The sequence below is a fragment of the Gambusia affinis genome, linkage group LG10, assembly GCF_019740435.1.
Source record: "Gambusia affinis linkage group LG10, SWU_Gaff_1.0, whole genome shotgun sequence".
Lineage (NCBI taxonomy): Eukaryota > Metazoa > Chordata > Actinopteri > Cyprinodontiformes > Poeciliidae > Gambusia > Gambusia affinis.
Window position 1 is genome coordinate 28,416,795 of NC_057877.1, and position 6,969 is coordinate 28,423,763.

A 6,969-nucleotide genomic window follows, 5' to 3' on the forward strand; every position below is an offset into this window, starting at 1 on the left:
CACAAATTTGAAAACACTGAGCAATCAGAATCCTGTCTGTCTGCAATCGTCCTCAGGAGCTTTTTGTTCCACAACTGCAGATTATTATCACGCTGCTCTGAATGCAAAAGTTTAGCTGCACGTGAATAAATGTTTCGGCCTTGACCCGGACAGGAACTTCCCAGATCTTCCAGTGATTTACGGCCCTCATGCTTTCTGTTTGCACTCATAAAAATAAAAAACTGGGTCCACTTCATGATGCAACAGCTTGTAAAGCTGCAGCAGCAGCTCAGCAGCCGCTACATGCACAACTTTTATCAGCTCCTCACGTCACTGATTTGCATTTGATTGCTGTAGATTCGGAGTAAACATGAAGATATGCAAATACAAGTCAGCCATGTTTTTGGCTGAAAAGTCAAGTTCTGCTCTCTGGCTCCAGGATTCAGATTCTTCTGCAAATGAATTCAGAAACGTTTCAAGCATTTTCAAACTAAGTTTTCAAACTTTTTCAGCACAACTTAGGAGATAAAAACAATGCAAGTTCACTAAAAAAACTGATTCAAATCAACATTATATGATATTAATCTCTTGTGATAATATTCTATGAAATTCCACAAACTAAGATGTGAGAAAATTTTATCTTTTTTTAAATGTTTTTCTCAAACACCACAGAAAGAACCAAACATTGACAAAAAAAATCCTCCAATTTTGATAACTTTGTTTAGCATTTAAAAACATAAAATGATCAATAATCATTCAGCCCATATTTATAGGAGTAATAAATATTTATTATACTGAAACAATCCAAACAAATTAAACACAACATGCAAAGTTTTCTGGCATTAATAAATAAACAAGGAAAGTTCAGTTTGACTTTCTTCAAAATGTCTGTTTATTTTTAAACATTTTGTTTCAACTGTAAAAAAAACTTTTGCTAATTTAAGATTTTAATCTGATTATTGCACTTATCCAACATTTCCAATTTATTAAAATTCAAACATGTTTAAGACTAACTGGAGATCAGATTGTTAAACATTGGCAACAGTTGCTTATGTGAGGAAGTTGCTGATTGCCGTTGCAACAATCAGCTCAGTTCTGCTTTCAAGGAGATGAAGAAATGATGATGAGTGAAATCTGTCAGTGAATAAACTGTTTTCTTTCTCCATGTCTGCATGTGCCGTTTGGTGAACTTAGAAAATGTTAGTAAGATATAAACATGATGAGCCCAGAGGAACCGACTGCAAACCAGGGGAAGAAAATGTCTCTTGCTTGTCCTGAGGATCTGTTTGCATCATCTGAGGTTTACTCCTCTGCCCCCCTCAAGTCTCCACAGAGTCGTCATAAATTGATCTGCGTCAGATGAAATGATACAGCAGATAAAGTCAGACTTTTCAAAGAGCAGGGGTCTGCACTCTGCGCCTTGGGGAACCCCTGCAGACAGGCAGCGTTTCTTCCATGACAGAGAGAAAGCAGCTGCATCACAGAGTGAAGCTTCACTCTTTCCTCCCTCTCTGCAGACGCGACGCTTCGAGCTGCGTTCGCCAGCTCTCAGTTCCTGCTGCGGTCGGTTGGCGAGTCTCAGACGGGGAGGGCAGAGTGACGTCTGGGACGCCCCCAGGCTCTGGACGCCCCCAGCCTCTGGACGCCCCCAGCCTCTGGACGCCCCCAGCCTCTGGACGCCCCCAGCCTCTGGACGCCCCCAGCCTCTGGACGCCCCCAGCCTCTGGATGCCAGCTTTTACCAAGACTGATTCATTTCATTTATTTACTGACTTCTGCCTGCATTTAAAGACAAATAAGTTTCCATTAAACCTTTTAATAAAACGAATGCTTGAAATGTTCATCTGCTGGATTAATGTCTCTTTCTTTCTATTTTCCCTCAAACTATCCAAATTCTGTCGGTAGTTTTGAAAAGTCTTGAGGCTCATTTTGAGACTCTCCTGATGCTTTTCTGTGGACTTTGCTTTTTTCTCTCATTTCTGCTCCATTTCAGGCCATGCAGAGTTTAAATCTGAAAAGTTTAGAGGTTTGTCAGGAAAACAAAGTCCATCATTACAGAGCAACCAGCTGTGCATGTTTATATGTGAGGACGCACTGGAGACACCAGTCAACCCAACAGTCACGTTTCTGGCCTGTTGGAGAGAAGCAGTGCATGCTGGGAGACGATGAGACTCCAGGTTGGGATTCAAACAAGATAAAATAAATGAATTCCTCTGAAATGGTCGGATACTCAACTGAGGCTGAAAGTCTGAATGAGAAAACGTTCAGCTGCTGCTTGTTTCATCATGTTTTCACTTTATTCCCTCGTTAAAAACAAACCTGGATTGTTGCTTTGATTCCTTCATGTATGTTTGAGAAATCCTTCAATCTCCATGGCAACCTCTGGTTGGACGTAGCGCCATCTTCAACAAATATGTAAAAAACATTTTTATAAAAGTTATGTACAGCAGCTCTAATAAAACGTAGAAAGTTAGTTTAATAAAACTTTACTAAAACTCACTGAACTGAGCTGAGAGTCGAGTCGTCATGTGACATTTATTGATGGAGCAGCCAATAATTTGTTGATCCTTTAGAAGAACGGAATGTGATTTTCTAAAAACAGAAATGCTAAGAATACCTGTGTGTGTGTGTGTGTGTGTGTGTGTGTGTGTGTGTGTGTGTGTGTGTGTGTGTGTGTGTGAAATCATCTGACTGTGCCTCTCTGCTGCTCCTGACTTTCTGTTTGTTCTCATTAAGCCTTCAGCCTTTTCGTGGAAAACGTTTCCTCCCTCTGCACAGTCACCGCAACACATTAACCAGCCAGTAACACACACACACACGCACACACACACAGGCAGGCGGTAGTAAAGTGTGTGTGTGTGTGTGTGTGTGTTTCTCTGAGCTGTTACAGTTTAGCTCCACAGATAAGCGGCTCTGCAGAAACTGCATCAGACTGACAGGCAGAAACTTGAGCGTTCTCCGAAGGGAAGCAAACAGTTCCTGCCGTTCAGGCGGCGTTTACCTGAACGAAGCTTCCTCTGGCTGCAGAGCCCATCGGGCCAGCCGGACACACACACACACACACACACACACACATGCACACGCACACACACACACACCCTGCTGCATTTACGGTCATCTTTGAACCTATAAGGTCCATATAGACGATCAGATCAGGTCTCATATAGATGCAGACGGAGGGAGGAACTGTCTGTGCTGAGAGGGATCGGCGAATCAGAGCAGGAGAATATCCTGACAACATGACCTCTGACCTGAGCTTCACTCTGGAACAAAAAACAGCAGCATGACTGTGGTTTGGTTTGCAAGGCCAGCTCCAGAGGTCAGCTGGAAAATAATATCAGTTCATCTCCACAGGTGAGGCACTGACAGGCCTTACACTGTAAAAACACTCGATCGCACCAACTCATCTTGTATAAGATACAAGAGCTTGTTTTAAGTCAATAATCCACTGATATTGGTGAAGAACTACCAGATATAAATAAATGTGTAATAACTTTGTCATCAGCATAAAAAGACGCCAAATTCTAAAAAATAAACAGGATGAATGTAATTTCCAGGCTTGTTCACTGCAAAAACATAAAATCTTACCAAGTGTTTTGGTCTACACACCAGTTCAAATATCTTAGTAAAGTTAAAATGAGAAAAACTAACTTATATGTCACTTTTCAGGCAGATACAAGTTCTTATTTTAAGTAATTCTTTAAAACTGATGAAAAATACTATCTCCACTGGCAGATTATTTCACTAACTTTAACTCTTCCATCAGTAACAAGGAATTATTGATTTAAAAAAGCTCTTATTTCTTGTGTAAAGGTTATTTGAAAGTTAGTTTTCTCTTATTTTAGATGTACTGAGACATTTGCACTAAAAAACAGACCATAAATACTTGTTGACATTTTGTGGGGTTTTTTGTCTGAGTTATAATCATCAGACTGAACCGTTTGTGACGATCAGGAAACATCCATAATGACGTGTCCTTTCATAGAGCCTGTTCAGGTTCATTATTAATGACAATATTTAGCTTTGTAAAAACATAGATTATATGTTTAAAGCAAAGTTGCATTAAAAGTCTGTTAATAATGTTAACTTTGCATTAAAAGTGTCATAATTTACTGGCTGACTCTCCATGCAACAGTGATAAACATTTATGCAGACTCATGTTTATGATGGCTGTCATGCAAACACCTTCAAAGTGAATCAAGCTGATTGAGAAGGAAAACATTTTGTTGCTGTTAGATTTCAGAAACGTTCAGCAGTCGGTTCCTTTAAAGAAGTTTCTCTGTAACTGATGGAAGTTGGTATCAGCTTCATTAAGACCAGAAAATGATCATTAAGATGGTCAACCGGCTGCATCTGGAGATCAAACTTGCAGCACGAATAATTTAACACCTCCTCCTCTTCCTCCCTCTCCTCCTCATCATCACCTCCAGTCGTCACTGTTCTCTCTTCCCTCGCTTTGTGTAGGTGAGCAGTTCCAGCCTCCAGCAGCTCTGCTCTTCATTTTGATTTTAACTTGGTGTGTGTGTGTGTGTGTGTGTGTTTGTTTTTAATACCTTGTGGGGACCATTTTCCTGACACTACATTATGGGGACCCACTGCTCCTTGTGGGACCGAAGCCTGGTCCCACAAGGGGAAACGCTGTTTTTGAGTCCGGGGTCAGATTTAGGACTAAGGTGTGAATTGAGCTTTGGTTAGGGTTAGGATAAGGGTAAAGGTAATGTTTAGGCTGTAGAAATGAATGGAATTCAATAGAAAGTCCCCGCAAAGATAGCTGCGCAAACGTGTGTGTGTGTGATAGTGTGTGTGTGTGTGATGGTGTGTGTGTGTGTGTGTGTGTGTGTGTGTGTGTGTGTGTTGCCATCCCACTCACCTCCTTGACATTTCCCGCTCCTCTTCAGACCTCCATTCATCTCATTTTCACAGTTTCCTTCTCCTTAATGCCACAGCGCAGCTCTTCAGTGGTTATAATGAGCCTGCAGCTCGGACCGCTCAGTGGAACTCCTTATATGGTCAACAAGGAGGCGGAAACAATGTAGCATACCTGCGTTACCATGGCTACCACTTTCTCTTTCACAGAAACATTCATACAAATATTGTTTTGATGGAAAAATAAGGAACATAAGCAGCTGCAGGACAATTGATCTCAGTGTCATTTAAATTGATGCATTTATATATTTATATTTTTATTTCATTGGTATTTTACTGACAAGTTTATTAGATATTTTTTTAATAAAACAATTTTTATTTCTTATTTTTTTAAATATCGACCTTATTATGAAGCACTTTGGTCAGCTGAGGTTGTTGTAAATATACTTTATAAATAAACTTTGATTATAACTAAAAACAGAAGAGGGTATCCTAAAATTGTTCTCAGTAGGAATAAAAACCATTTAGAAATAAATAAGCTATTCACATAAAAATCTTTATATTTTATCTGTCATCTGACAGATTAAAATATAAAGTTTTGTGCAAATTCTGTGCAAAATTTTAAACACTAAAGAAAATTGTAGATATAATTAGAAAACGACAAATTTAAGCAGAAGGATCACATTTCCAAATCATTTTTTCTACATAAAACTAATAAAATGAGTAGTTACAATAGGTGAAATATGTAATAACATATTTAATGTAATAACAGGTCAAAGTATTTAACCTGTTCTAATGTTTCCAGTGTTGACCTGCAAACGGCACAAAAGGCTCAGCAGACAGAAAATAACAGGAAGTCTCACTTTAGCACTTAGCTAACGTGAGACTTTTGGGTTAAAACATTTTTCCCCATCATTAGTCATCCTGAGTTTCTCACAGCAGGTCGATTATAAGAGCAACAATAGTTCAAAATTACATTACTCAAGTAAAAATAAAAAGTAGGGTTCAGAAAAACTATTCATGAAATTACATTCTCCTAAAAACTTACTCTAGTAAATGTAATTAGTTAGCTTTGATCCTGTGAACTGGACCTGAACAGATCCAACTGCAGCTATGTTTTTCCTGGAGTTTTTGGTTTTTCTTGTTTTATTAGTAAACAGTTAAAGTTTCATCTCCCTGCAGTTGGATCTGGTTCTTCGTCTCTTTGTGACACACTCGTCTTCTTCAGTTTCATAATGAGAACATTTCTGACCGTTGCCATTTAAACTTACCATCAACTTCTCCTTTATTTCCTTCCAGACTTTAGTCTTTCTATCTAGCATTGACATATTTTCAGTGTTTTGGCTGCAGAGCATGTTAAATTGATCAGCATTAGAACTCAAACTATCCATACAATTAGATGTTAGCAAACAATAAAAAGAAAATTAGCAGCAAGACGTTTTTTGCATCATTCAGTGATAAAGTTACAGCGCCACCAATGGGCCTGGCAGACCTACTGCAGCGTCTCCCTGTGAACTGGACCTGAACAGATCCAACTGCAGCTATGTTTTTCCTGGAGTTTTTGGTTTTTCTTGTTTTATTAGTAAACAGTTAAAGTTTCATCTCCCTGCAGTTGGATCTGGTTCTTCGTCTCTTTGTGACACACTCGTCTTCTTCAGTTTCATAATGAGAACATTTCTGACCGTTGCCATTTAAACTTACCATCAACTTCTCCTTTATTTCCTTCCAGACTTTAGTCTTTCTATCTAGCATTGACATATTTTCAGTGTTTTGGCTGCAGAGCATGTTAAATTGATCAGCATTAGAACTCAAACTGGTGACTTTTTGGAAACTCTTCCACTCAAAGCTTTGCAGGACCTGGTTTAATTGTTTCAGATGATTAATTGTGAGCGTTGTCTCTCAAACAGAAGGAGAGGAAACCTAAAATATGTTTGCAGGATCTGGGAACTCTGTTATTAATTGGCTCCTTCCCAGGCGCTGAGTCGCTGTTTCCTCTTGGATTCATGTGAACTTCCCAGTGCTCCCAGTGCTCCCAGTGTGTGTTTGATGGAGTGAAGTTTGGGGTCACTCTGTGGTGAACTGTGGTGTGATGAACACTCTTCTGGAGTTTTTTTTCACTAGGATT

At 39.3% G+C, this 6,969-nt stretch overlaps 1 long non-coding RNA gene across 1 annotated transcript; it reads right to left on the bottom strand.

The window, feature by feature from the left end:
• Positions 1-745: 745 nt before the first annotated feature.
• On the bottom strand, positions 746-4,938 carry LOC122838542. The gene is made up of 3 exons (XR_006371907.1): positions 4,849-4,938; positions 2,298-2,380; positions 746-1,757 (listed from the first exon to the last, which is right to left on the bottom strand). It is a non-coding gene; the product is annotated as an uncharacterized LOC122838542 (long non-coding RNA).
• Between the last annotated feature and the right edge of the window lie 2,031 nt (positions 4,939-6,969).